The sequence below is a fragment of the Rattus rattus genome, chromosome 10 (genome assembly GCF_011064425.1).
Source record: "Rattus rattus isolate New Zealand chromosome 10, Rrattus_CSIRO_v1, whole genome shotgun sequence".
Taxonomy (NCBI): Eukaryota; Metazoa; Chordata; class Mammalia; order Rodentia; family Muridae; genus Rattus; species Rattus rattus.
The window spans coordinates 42770311-42785464 of record NC_046163.1 but is presented as its reverse complement, the minus strand read 5'-3'; positions in this window follow the sequence as shown (position 1 = coordinate 42785464).

The window sequence follows — 15154 nt, the reverse complement described above, 5'->3', positions numbered from 1 at the left end:
TTAGTTGAAGCATGCATCTTTCTAAGAAATTTGATCCAAGAAATTAATGAACAATACACACACACACACACACACACACACATACTATATATACATATATATGTATATGTATATGTATATGTATATGTATATGTATATGTATATATTAGGGAAAAACTCTCCATCCTTTCTCTTAGCAAAGGGCTATTTTTCTCTCTCAAAAGGACTTTCAAATAGAATGTTGGATGATAGTCAGTCTCCAGAATTTTGGTTTAAAATTTGTTTTAGCAAAATTACAGGCTTTCTTCTCTATTAACAACCAACTAACCAACCAACCAACCAACCAGCCAACCAACCAAAAATCGACTTACTTTGTTCTAGAATGAAACATAGTTTCAGTGTGTGTGGTAATGTAGAGCCCTTGTCTATGCAAGAGAAGTCATTCATTTCATCCACTTCTAATATTTTTTTTCTTTTTTTCGGAGCTGGGGACCGAACCCAGGGCCTTGCGCTTGCTAGGCAAGCGCTCTACCACTGAGTTAAATCCCCAACCACTTCTAATTTTTTTAAAGAGATCAGAAATAACACAAAGTCTGGGCTCACCCAATGTTAAGGTATCAGAATTAATGATAGTGTTGTTTTGTTTTCTGTATAACTACATGGGACTTCTTTCTCAGTAATACTTAAAAATAGATAAAGGAGATATTTATCCCCAAGGGATCAATCAAACAAACATATGCCATCTGTCTCTCAGAAAGTGGCAGTGTATAATTAATGTATAATTAATTAAATGTAATAATTAGAATACTACTGATAAAAAAGAAAACAAAACTAAAGACAGGGTATTCGAGTGTCTGTGAGAAGAATCTTCATGGCCAGCATGTAACACTTGAGATAGATGAGGTGATTTTGTCAAAAAGCACTAATGTCTTCAAGGTCCAGCTATGACAAGTGCATTACCAATGAGAACTCCCGTAACCTAGGAAATAATAGTGGGAATTGAGCAATGTGATTGCATCAACTCTAAGCTTCACAGGAAAAGAAATATCAGTGTAATGAAGCAACCACGGTATAGAAAAAAGATTGACACAACTAAATGCACAAATGGAAAATAGCCTCATCAATAAATAAACGGTCAAACCAACTCAATGCTTTTCAAATCGGATATAAATACCTGGTAGCCCTCGAGGAAAACGATCACTATGTTTGGCCATCAGGGAAATTCGGATGAAAACTGTACTGAGATTCCATCTCACTTCATTGAGAAGGACTGTCCTTAAGAAAAGAGCAATAAGGATTGTTGACAAGGATTGAGGAGGAAATGGATCCTAATGCATTGTTCATGGGAGTCTGAGTGTAAAATTAGCCTAGGAACTATGGAAATCAGTATAGAGATCATTGAAAATTAATAATGTAATTAGTGTGTGGCCCAGCCATATAACTTCATTGTACGTAATAGCCTCAATCAAAGGCAGTTTACTGTAGAAATACCTGTACATCTATGTTTCCTGCAGCATTGTGTGGCAAAAGCTCGGCTGCTCATTACCAGATAAACTGCTAATAAAATCCCCAACCACTTCTAATTTGTTAAGAGATCAGAAATAACACAAAGACAACGATAAAGATGACATTGGTACACATGTAGAACCAAATCTTATTTGATCCTAAAGAATAATGAAATTACCTTGTTTGAAGGAAAGTGTACCAAACTGGGCATCAAATTAAATGATACAAGCCAGCCTCAGAAACACAAGTATCATTTTCTCTAATGTGGAGAATTAGAGTTGGCAGTCAATTTTACTTTAAACTCCTTTCTGATTCAGTAATTCCAGATGTTGAAATGCACCCTAAGGAAAAATGCAAACTCACCCATTGTCATGGCTACAAAATTGTCTAAAGCAACTTTGTTTTTAAATGAAAAAATTAAGTGAGAAACATTGCATAATTGAATTAGAGCTAAGAAATTATAATGTCTCCCTTTAGCAGTCATTCCATAGTCTATTAAATAACAGAATTTGAGTGATTAGTTAGATAGAAGTGCATTTAATTGAAGGACGCTATTAAACAGAATTACATTACACAATATCAGTAAAATATATCAGTAATAAGTGTCCAGAATGAAATTTCAATTAGATATATTTATTAAAAGTATGAAGGTTTAAAATATTATACTTATTTATATTTATTATATTTACTTATGTTTATTATATTTATACTTGTCATATTTATTTTCTAAGTATTTGTATTGACATTTAAGGTCTGATGTATTATCCAACCTTCCCTTTAGGATTTACATTTTAAATTCATAGTCTGATCAAACAAGCTACAGCTCTTTTAGCCTAGGAGACACTCTTACTGGACCAGGGGTGAATGTTTTCAGTTCTATCTCATCCTTAGGTTAGCTTGTAAATCTTAAGATAGCACCAGTTTAAAAAAGGGATAATAGAAAATTGAAGAGTGGGTGGGAGGGAGAGAAGGAGAAATGAGAGAGAGAGAGAGAACAAAAGTTACCTCCATTTTCAGCCATGTTCTATTACTAATTAAGTATCTATGTATTTTATAGTAGGCACACCCCCTCTTTATTGCAAACTACAAGGATACAGTAACACCAGAAAATCTAATCTATTATAATTTTGGAAAATGCTAAATTTTATTTTCAAATAAAATCACAGCAGGATAATAACATTTTATGCTTTCTCAATGATCAAATATAATTAGGGACAGTTTTACAGTCATGGCACTGCTGAACAACATGTGCTTTTCTCAGGCAAAATAGGTTGCTGCCAGGCTGCTCTGCTTAATTTAAAAATTTGGATGACTCACAATATTTGTTTTGCTCAAAGCTTGGGTAAAATTTTGTTCCCATTTGTGCATCTACATCTTGGAGAAGTCTACCCATTTTATCTCTTCAAAGGTGTGTTATTGATCTCAGCTCACTATAATTTGGAAACTCCAGGAGACCACCTGGAAATATTTTAGAAGATATGACTATTTAGAGGAATAAGGAAATTTTGCGACATTCAGATATGTTTCTTTTGTCTTTGGTCTGCTACCATCATTCCCTTAGGGGGCTTAAAATAAGTTGTAAGTCATTAAGTTAGGAGATTCCATAGGACTAAGGTATTTAGTAAGTGGTTCACTCCATAAAGGCAAGCAGAACTTCTCAGCTCCAATAAAAACCATTCTGCAGAGCTATTTCTTTATGTAAACAATTTGACCTCCAGTCGTCGATTCAAGTCACTCATTCAACATAATTATGGAGGTCTGTTCTCGAATAATTCTGCAAAAGAAATTCCATGTGCTGGCCACAGATGGGCCTCGTGAGTTTCTTCTCCTAACTGAAGAACTTTCAACCATGTCGGGATCTCTGAGTTCTTGTCACTTGAATAGTTGAACTTCTATCCCAGTGGTGGAAACTGAAGGAGTGATGACAATGTATGTAGTTGGAGTCTTAGAGGACAGAGTTGGCCACAGAAAGGACACACTAGTGCCTGACAGGAGGCACAAGTGTGAGCAGTGTGGAAGAGGAACAGTGACGCTTTAACTGTCCTGAGATGAGACCCCGATGTGTCTTGAGTTGAGAGCAATGTCAGAGCATGTGTAGTATGTTAGAAAGTCACCCTCTTTTTTTTTCATCTTTATTAACTTGGGTATTTCTTATTTACATTTCGATTGTTATTCCCTTTCCCGGTTTCCCGGCCAACATCCCCCTAACCCCACTCCCTCCCCTTCTATATGGGTGTTCCCTTCCCCATCCTCCCCCCATTACCACCCTCCCCCAAACAATCACATTCACTGGGGGTTCAGTCTTGGCAGGACCAAGGGCTTCCCCTTCCACTGGTGCCCTTACTAGGCTATTAATTGCTACCTATGAGGTCAGAGTTCAGGGTCAGTCCATGTATAGTCTTTGGGTAGTGGCTTAGTCCCTGGAAGCTCTGGTTGCTTGGCATTGTTGTTCATATGGGGTCTCAGGCCCCTTCAAGCTCTTTCAGTCCTTTCTAAGATTCCTTCAATGGGGGTCCCATTCTCAGTTCAGTGGTTTAATGATGGCATTCGTCTATGTATTTGTTGTATTCTGGCTGTGTCTCTCAGGAGAGATCTACATCCAGTTCCTGTTGGCCTGCACTTCTTAGCTTCATCCATCTTATCTAGTTTGGTGGCTGTATATGGATGGGCAACATGTGGGGCAGGCTCTGAATGGGTGTTCTTCTGCCTCTGTTCTAAACTTTGCCTCCCTATTCCCTGCCAAGGGTATTCTTATTCCCCCTTTAAAGAAGGAGTGAAGCATTCACATTTTGGTCATCCTTCTTGAGTTTCATGTGTTCTGTGCATCTAGGGTAATTCAAGCATTTGGGCTAATAGCCATTTATCAATGAGTGCATGCCATGTGTGTTTTTCTGTGATTGGGTTACCTCACTCAGGATGATATTTTCCAATACCATCCATTTGCCTATGAATTTCATAAAGTCATTTTTGATAGTTGAGTAATATTCCATTGTGTAGATGTACCACATTTTCTGTATCCATTCCTCTGTTGAAGGGCATCTGGGTTCTTTCCAGCTTCTGGCTATTATAAATAAGGCTGCAATGAACATAGTGGAGCACGTGTCTTTTTTATATGTTGGGGCATCTTTTGGGTATATGCCCAAGAGAGGTATAGCTGGGTCCTCAGGTAGTGTAATGTCCAATTTTCTGAGGAACCTCCAGACTGATTTCCAGAGTGGTTGTACCAGTGTGCAATCCCACCAACAATGGAGGAGTGTTCCTCTTTCTCCACATCCTTGCCAGCATTTGCTGTCACAAGTCACCCTCTTTTAATGGATGTTAAAACAGGGAATTTCCACAAGGGGGAAACCATGTATCCAGCTCTCTTTTAACACTTAACAGCCTGGAGGCGCAAGCAGATAATCCCCTCGATCTCAGTATCAGAGCCTTTAGAGTTCTTCATAACCGTGGGCTTCTTGCTGGAACCTTAGCCTGCTTGCCTGCAATAGTGAGGAGTAATTAGGTGCAAATGCTTGCGATTCACTGACAGTCGACAGTCGTTGAGGCCAAAAAAAAAAAAAAAAAAAAAAAAAAAAAGTCATTTCTTCAATGCTTGAAAGCTCCAAGACACTAATGTGTGTCTGTGTGCCAACAGTTTAGAAATGAAAGTTTCCACATTCCTTGTGCCTGGTTTCATTAGTTCACCCCGCCCCGCTGGTGTTAAGGTTTTATAAATAATCAAGACAGGATTGATTTGTTCCATTTCAGCAAACTGTAAAAGAAAACAGTCAAGAAATCACTCCCATCACCGTTTCCCCCCCATCACATTACTCTTTAAAATTGGGCATAAGTCTGTGTAGCTTTTCTCAATTAGGTGAAAGATGATTTCATTTCAGTAATCTTCATGGAAGTTATTTCTGGTTTCGTGAAAGCAGGCCAAAGTCATACAGCCAGTTCCATAAAGAGTCCAGGTCGATCGGTCTCTGGCTAGAGGGAGACTCAGGGTGCGGGAAGAGTGATAACCAGTGCTATTTGGATTTAGGAGTCAAAAGTAGACACACAGAGATAGAAGACACACAGAGAGGAACTGGAATCCCTTGGGTTTAAAGGACTGATAATTATGTTGAAAAATCTTAGCAGAACTCTGTCAGTTCAAGGTAAGGGTTACCTTTGGTATATAGATAGGAAACGGGGCCGGAATCTTCAACCAGAGTCAGAATACTTTATTAGGATGGGCACACTAATTCTCCATATCTGACTAGTCTCATCTGCAGAATAGCAGGGACGTCTCTCTTTTGCCTCCCCTCCACCCCAGCTGATTATTCCTTCATACCTATAGCCAAACAGCACAGGCTCTCCCAATGCAGCCGCCATCTCTCATGGAAGTTCCTAAATTCCCATCTATTTCTTCAAGCCAATGTATGAATACAAACAGGAAATACAATGGTCCAAAGACCTAAGATCAAAAATGCTTGACTGACCTGGCTCATCTAAATCCATAGTAGCCAGTGTTGGTATTATTCTGTGATGGTTATTCATAAAGTCAATGTATACAAAAATTCAATTTTTAATGCTACATATATATGTGTATCATATATCTCTATCTATCTATCTATCTATCTATCTATCTATCTATCTATCTATCTATCTATCTCTCCACACCCCTTGCCATAACACAGGGTGTTACTTTTACTCTTCAAGAGGGAAAACATTCGCATCAGGATTGATTTAGTTTTCCCTCCCCCCTTTAAATCATAAACAGTCTTGGTACAAGAAACAGTAGCTGTTATTGATTGAAAGTTCATTTGCTTTGCTGGGATGATGATTAATCCGTGGAGGGCAAGAGGGGCCTTGGGCTTGGGCTGGGTGATTGGAAGTGAGGCAGCTTTGTCACATTACCTGTCCTTTGGAGAAGTGTTGCTGTTGGAGGAAATCTGGGGTTTGGGAGTAAGCTTCCTGTTCTTTGTACATCTTTATTTTATTCTATTTTATTTTTGTTTTGTTTTCTTCTAGGCTCACCAGCTTTAAGTACTTGTTGTGTGAAGGGCCCTCTGGATGGGCTTTTCATGGCCTGTGGAATAAAGTGGCTACCTTCTAAGGCATTGCATGCATTTTATAGCACACGGTTTCAAAGCTTCTGTTTTTGAAGGCCAGCTGAGGGGTGCCTTTGTATGTGTTCTTCACAAACCCGGTACAGCAATAAAGCATGCCTTTGGAATGCATTTTTAAATGGACCAAAATAAATCAAATACATTTTCCTTCTTTGTGACTAATGTAAAGAGTAAGTAGGAAACCTTTCCCTTTGTAAAATGTGGTCATCAAACGTAGTTGACTCATGCATCAGTGGGGTTCACAAGTGAAGTCTGGGACCGTAACGAAGGCGAGGCATGAGTAGTGCCTACGGTAGAACTCCCAGTCTTCAGCTTTCTCATTTTCGCTCTTGAACATTATCTCCTATTGGTTTCCACTGTGGCAAACATATAACACACACCAGAGATCCTTGGACTTGTCAGTTGGCAGGACATCTGGAAGTAATTGGGATCTTTGCACGACACTGTTTAATATTGACATATTAAATTTAAAATAACACAATATATAATATGACACCAGGTTTTATTAGATTCTAATAAAGTCAATGAGTAGCAGCACCAAACCTTTGAGGGGAAAAATGTGGTAGGAAACCTTAGAATTAGAAGATATTCCATTAATTTTTTTCTTTTCGCAAAAATTGGAAAGACTGCATTTATTCATTTGAAATAGCACAGTCTCCTGGCTAAAACTAAGGGGGAAATGGTGTTGGTGTTCCATAGGAACAGTTTGATAGTAAGCATCATGTATATACAGACACATGGAAATCTTGGATGAGTTTTTACACTGTTTAAGTCTAACCTTTGCAAAGTCAATTTAATTTCCTCAAAATGCCCAGACCTTCTGGAGAAGGGGAAAAGTAAAAGGAAATGCTGGGAATTCAGATACAGACAGTGTAAGACTTTGGTTTTGCTGCAGAAAAAATATTACAAGTAAAATTCAAGGGAAGAAAGATGAATTGTGTTTAAATGTGAGAGGCTTCATAAATCAGAGATGAGACAGAAGCTAAGGTATTAAAATATGTATAAGGTCAGGGACAGAAGAAGATGGTTGGCCATTTATTTTAAAAAAGACATGTAGCAATGGGGCAGAGGCAAGGTTTAGTCAACATTACTGAAAAAAATCACAGTACAACAATAAAATGACTTTAATTTCTGCCAATCTGTGGGTTTTTGGGAAATGCTCGAAGTAGCACATCACATTCATGTTGGCTCAACTTTGAGAAGAATCATCTGGGAGCTTCTATCCAAAGCTTTAAAAGTGTCTCTGTCCTTCGAGTAAGTCCAGCTTCACTTCCAGGCTCTTGCTGTCCTTACTCACGTCTGTCTTCTCGGAGGCTGCACTTCCCATCACTACTCACAGCGGACAGTCTCAACCCAAGCACCGAGGAGTGGTGACGTATGAGATGGCGCATGTCACATGGTAAGACTATTTATTGCAGACTTGTAGTTACTTTTGTATTGGTGTCAGTGGACTTTCATAACAGGGTAAACAGCATGTTTCAGAGTTCTGCATCATTCTGATCCTATTTAAGCTAGATTATCTGGGTAAAGAAGGTGTCTGGAATTTGCTGTACAAAGCGTTCACTTCCATTCCACATAAGGCGCACCTATAAGTACTTATCTTGATTGGCATTCGCCCTAATCGTTTTTTCCCTAATAAGTACATGTCAGAAAGACATACCATCTAAAAAAAGACATCAACATTAATTTTGAGATATAACTCAACAGATGCTATCTAAAAAGGTCAAAGGAAACAGCCTAAAACCTATCACTGTCTTTAACAGTATTTTTTTTCCTCTAAAAGTAGCTTCTTACAGGTTTTCCTGTGGACACAAACTTTTTCACCCACGTTATTCATGAGTGACTTAGCTATAATGACTTTCATGTTCCTCTAAAGGGATCCTATGGTTAGCTTCTAGTCAAAAATGCCTTCCAATCGCTAATATGAAATAATAAACCACTCTAAAGTAAGGTCTTGGAGAGGAAGAGGTGATATCAATGAAAATTTGTGTGACTGTATGAATCCCCCAGGCAATGTCAGACTCTGGGATCCCATCTTACTCCTCTTACATAAAGCTGAGGGGAAAAACACAAATTTTTTTTTAATAATAAAAAATGTAATTAGGAAGGGAATGAGGAAGAGAGGGGATAGAACCAAAAATTATCCTTAGTGTCCATTACAAGGATGAATCCTCTCAGTGACTCCATTTTCAAATGTCTATCCAAGGATTAGCCTGGGCTAAACCTGTTTAAATTGGGTAAACTTCAAGGGAAAAGAGCAGAAACAATCTATGGACTTTGCCCACAGCCCAGGTATGTAGGTGCAAGCTGAGGCTGTCCACAGAGCACTTCATCTTCCAGAGTGTACCTAACAGCAAAGCAAGGTTGCTGTGAGCGATAAACGACAGGAGACGCGACTTGTATCAGAGGAAAGCAGAAAGCTCCCTTCTCTTTCATCCCGGTGCTCAAAATATTATGCCTAGTCCTCATGGGTAGTAGGGGGGAATATATTTGAATGGAAGGGGTAAGCATTTGGATAGAAGAAGTATTTTCAGACAGTTTTAACCTCTCAGACCAAGAACAAAGAAATCCATGGTCATAAAGTGCAGCAACCACTAAGACACCGTAGAAGCTGTGTTTTATTTGAAGTCGGCAGATTGAGAAACTCTGGGCCCAGAGTCCATCAATCATGCTTTGAGAATCAGCAGGTTCTCCAGTGTCCTGCCCCGTACATCCCACTGAGGGATGTCAAGAATGGAATTTTCTGCCTTGCTTGCTTTTTCTCTTTCAAAAATAGTAGGGACTAACTTCCACTTTTCCCTCACAACAGGCAAAGCTTTTTAAAAATGTTTTGAGGCAACACTTGAACCCAACATTTTGGAGCTGTCGTTTTTTTTGGGTGTAGCTGCATGCTGGGGCTCCATGTCGTAATATGGGAGAAAATTCCATCTTGGTTCTGATTCTAGAGGAAAATACTTTAGAGATTTGAAATCTCAGAGACTCTTGAGCCATGGTTAATGAGGAGAAAGTTTGACTGAAGGGGGAAAAGATAGTGTGCGATGCTTGTGACAGAAGCCGCCGCCAGGGTTGGAAGATAGGAATGGACATGTGGTATGCGCCCTGTGCCCAGCGAGTGCGGTTTGGGAAAGGCTGTGTGAACTAGCAAGATCACAAATGTGAAATCCATCTACCACAAAGTCTGCTATTGTGGGTTTGAATTTGAAATGCAGAGGTGTTTCTTTAGGATCAAAGCTTTGGCAGAGTTCAATGGGCAGGAACGGAGTCCAGTCTGGCCAGAAGCAAAAGAATTCCAAATTTTCCTCAGGAAACATGCAGTCTGAGAAAATGCTCCTGGTAGCTCAGGGGTATGCTCACATTTATTTTGGAGACTTTTTGAAATTTCTTAAGCAAGCTAATAAACAATGCCCCTAATTCCAAAGAAGGGAAGCACAACCATTGTTGTTTCTCTCTCTCTTCTTCCTCCCTTCTCCTTCTTCTTCTCCCTCTCTATGATTTACTGTCATAGAGAGATTTACTTTTTGATGTTCTCTATGAAGCAGAGAGCCCTGAAGGCCATTGGGAATCTCTTGCCTGACCATCTGGAAGAAGTGAAGGGAACTTATCTCCTTACTTATACCTTTGGTCAGATCTATTTAAGGCCAAAATGCAAAAGTGTGGAAGTTCTAAGTATTTAGAGAGGAAGTGGAGGCCTGGACATGGTTGTTTTCTGGGCCCAGTGCCTCTCTCTTTTCCAGAGCAGAGAGCAGTGCCATATGACTACGGTGTACCACAATGTCTGACTTGGTAGAACGGCCCAAAACAGTTAGACCAGATGTTTTCCTGTATCCCGAGTCTTCCCAGGAAATTATCTTATGACAAAGGCAAGCCAGATAACTAGAAAAGATTCCTGTGTTTGAAATTAAATATATTTGGAGAAGAAAATACATAATAAATAGGACTTCTAATGACACATGGTAGCATCATGAGTTGTTGAACAGCCTGAGCCACATATCAAGATTCTGTCAAAAATAGGGTGGGCAATATGGCTTGAAGGGTGAAAGTTCTCGCTGCCTAGCCTGAGAACCTGAGTTTATCTCGGGGACCCACATAGTGGAAGGATGGAACTGGTCCCCACAAGCTGTCTCTGACCTCCACATGTGTGCCACTGTATGAACACTTGTATACATTCATATGTATACACACACACACTTATACAAACACAATAAATAAAAGTCATAAGAAAGAAACTGAAAGAATAGTTCAAGTACTTTCTGTGAAAATGTGAGGACATGAATCAAATCTCCAGCGTCCTTGTAATAAACCAGGCATGGTTGCTTTTGCCTGAAACCTCAACGTTGGGTAGGACCTGTGCCTGGAGAAAGGTGGATCCCAAGAGAAACCCTGTTTCAAAGTAATAAGGCAATAATGCTACAGACAATAGACATCTTCAGCTATCATCAGCATGCATACCTGTACCTACATACTCACATGCACTAAACATGCATATCTGTCTATATATCATCTACCTATCTGTCTGTCTGTCTATCCATCTATCTATCTATCTATCTATCTATCTATCTATCTATCTATCTATCTATCTATCTATCTACATATCTACCTACCTACCTATTTATCTGTCTATCATATCTATCTATCTATCTATCTATCTATCTATCTATCTATCTATCATCTATCTATCATCTATCTACCTACCTACTTATTTATTTATCTATTATCTATATCTCTACTCTCTCTATATATATATTTATCTCTATCTGTCTCCATCTCTATCTCTAATATAGTTATTCTCCACCTTATCCTTTTGATACAGGGCCTCTCCCTGAACCTTCGGCCAACTTATTTGTCTAGAATGACTAGTCAACAAGCTGAGGCTCTTGTCTCTACCAGCCTAGCACTGGGATTAGAGCACTGCCATCCTAGGGTTTTTACAAGTGTGGTAAGGATACAAACTGAGGTCCTCATACCTGGAAAGCAACAAGTTCATCAACTAAGCTATCTTTCCAACTTGAGGTTATCCTCTTTGTATGTGTGTGCACATTTGCCCCTGTGTATACATGCTTGCATGTGTGAGGTCACACACGTGTTTGGGTGCAAGTAAATGTAAGCACACATTGATTTGGACAAGGCTGATGTTGTAAAGTCTTCTTAGTAATTCTCTGTCTTACTGAGTCTTTACAAATAGCTGCCCTACAAGCTGTGTATGCCTAGTGTCTCCAGGGATATTCCCTTGTCCTTCATTGACCAGCTTTTGGGAATCTATATTTGTTATTATTATTTCTCAATGATTTCTACTTTTTCTCATATTTCTTTAGTCTTTTTAAATGCAGTGTTTCCTATAATATGTATTATAGGAAATATATAGTATTATGTAGCATCTAAAATCAAAAGAGAAAATGAGATAGGAAGACAATACTGCCACCAGCATGGTGGCAGTAAAACAAAATAAATCTATGTTGACCTTACCATTTTTTCAGTTATAGGCATTTGATTTTTCTCATTTCAAAGTAGAGAAGAGTTGAGTTCCCTTGACTTGGAATTTGATAGTAGTAGATAATTTCATGAGATGAGGACATGAGTTTTAGAAGGATATTATCTTAGTTGTCTTTTATTGCAGTGATAAGGCATCATGACCAAGATAACCTATAGAAAACCAAGGTTTACTGGGGTCTCACAGTCCTAGATGGTGAGAATCCATAGCCTTCATGGTGGGGAGCATCACACAGGCAGACAGGCGTGGCACTGGAGCCACAGCTGAGAGCTCATGTCCTGCGGCACAAGTCAAGGCATAGAGAGTGTCTTAGTTAGGGCTTTACTGTTGTGAATAAACACCATGACCAAGGCAACTCTTATAAGGACAACATGTAATTGAGGCTGGCTTGCAGGTTCAGAGGTTCAGTCCATTATCTTCAAGGTGGGAGCATCGCAGCATCTAGGCAGGCATGGTGCAGGATGAGCTGAGAGTTCTACATCTTCATCCGAAGGCCGCTAAGAGAAGACTGGTTTCTAGGCAACTAGGTCAAGGGTCTTAAAGCTCACACCCACAGAGACACACCTACTCCAACAGGGCCACACCTCCTAATAGTTTCACTTCCTGGGACAAGCATACACAAACCATCACAGAGAGTACTGGGAAAGGCTCAAGTTGGGGATCATAGGTTTTGGGAACACGGAGAGAACAGCCTATGCTATGCCTGTTCAGGGGCCTTTCCTTATCAGTGGTCTGGGATAGTAGCAGTAACTCAAAGAATATGGATGCTTGGTATAACTGAACAGAGGATTGGAGATTTGTAGAGACATCCATCTTCAACAAAAATTTCTAAACCCAACATGACACAAGCAGGGATATTCACTTCCAAGAACACAAGTGTACTTAGACAATGACCATGTCAATGATAGTAAATGTTGATCAAAGATAAAAAAATAACCTTAAAAAAGATAAAAAAAGAGAACTTCTAAGCCTCTCATAATTAATTTTTCCATTTATTTTTTATTTGTGCTTATGAGCATACACATGCACACATGCCAATTTGCTGCCATGCTTATACTATGGTCAATGTGTGGATGTTGGAGGACAACTTGCAGGAGTAGGTTCTCTCCTTCCACTATGTGGGTCCCAGGTACCAAACTAAGACCTTCAGGCTTGGCAGGTGAACCCTTACTTACTCAGTCACCTTGCTCTTCTCTATAGCTCTTAATGATAGTGTGATTGTTAGTGTTCATTGTTGTCTTGACAAAATCTAGACTCACCTGGGAGATGGGCCTCTGGGCGTACCTGAGGGGGTATGATTATCTTGATTGCTTTCTATGGGAAGACCTGCTGTTCACTGTGGGTGGCATCATTCCCTTTCTAGGATCTTGAGCTGTAAGGAGAGAAAGGGAGGTGAATGGAAACCTGTGTTCATCCTTGGCTGTTCCCTGGTGGTGGATGATATGTGACGAGCTCTTAGAGCTCCTGCTCTCTTCACTTTTTCTACCATGACCTGTCTGCGCAAATCCTTACGCCCTTCAATAGCTTTTGTATAGTAAAGTATTAATACAATAGGAAGAGAAGGAAAAACACCTACTGTAGTGGCAGAGAGAGAAGAGCTTTCTTCTCCTGTTACCCACATCAGTGTCCTCTACAAACGCACAGGAGAGTTTTTCTGTCAACATCCTAAATGGAAAAAAAAAATCATTTAGGTTTAGAGAAACAAATGCACCATTTTCCACCTTGGGAACAGGATACACGGCCCGTGTAGAATATGTGTAAACTGCTCACCAACACACACAGAACTCTTTTCATTAACAAATGTGTCTCTTACAAATCCATTTGTCAAGTTCCAGTAAGGACTTCCCCCAAAAGCCAAACCATCCCTACACCTCCTCATGGTAATACGTTTGATGTGTCTAATGCTTGTGCCTTTTACATGGCCTCAGCCATGCAGCAATCCTGTGAGCCGCTGATATCAGGAACATTTTGAAGATCATGAAGCCTGAGTGGCAGAGACAAGAATTCCTCGGTTCTGACCCTTGAACTTTCTATCTTTATGAATGGTATTGAAAAGGTATGTGTGTTCTACAAACCAGCACTTATTGATTCTAGACGTAAAGCACTTATGACAGGTGTCTTGGCCAACAGGAAGTAGATGGCAGAGTTTTCTAATAACTGTAATTTTAAGAGACAGATCAAGAAGACATGACTATTATATGGCTAACAGATGTCTTTCGTCCACTCTTCCCATGGGGGATGAGTGGGGACTGGAGGGTGCGCGCAGGTGCTGATGAACAACATCTTACTTGTCTGACACTTCATACTCTCTTCTGCATAAGAAAAAAATAAACGCACAATGATATTTGAATCTGTGTACTTAACAGTTCTTAAAATTATTAGAGGATAGAGAGATAGAAGAAGGGAGACAAAGAGAAGAGGGGAATAAAAGCAGAGGCCATGTCAGGGGAGGATGGAGGGAAGGAGGTAGGAAGGCAAAGGGAAGGCTCAAATAACTGTAATTTGTTCTTTGTTCTTGTAGTTCCTCGTATCTGGTCGTAAGATGCAAATAGACAATAACTCTAGATAATATGCGGAAATGTGAAGGGGAATCTTCATGCTTTCAACAGTTGGTGGCATTCAACAGCTATGTTTGTGGATTTCACAGCCTGCCTTTGTAGGTTTATCGTCAAATATTTTGATGAATGAAAATAAAACAAACAGAAAATGAACAGCTTTCACTCCAAACCTTGCCTAGTCCAAAATATTTTTAAGGACTATGGAATTAATATAACTTTGTAACAAACCCTAACTTCTCCCATCTGTTCTGCAAACTTTTCTTTCTTTCTTGATTGTTACGGGAGCCTCCGACCATCTCTTGCCTTCAACTCCTAAGTTATGGTGGGTGCACAGTCTCCCTTAAGTCAGCCCCTCTGCACCCAGGTGTCTGATTCCAACCACAAGGCCACAGACATTCCGACCTCCTTTTCTTCCCTCTCAGGGATGCCTGGGTTTCAGCCAAATCTTATGTCTCTCTAGCCACTTAAATGGAGCCACAGATTCAGGCATGGAGAGCTATCACAATTGGATACGAAGTTTCTGTTCTCAGGGT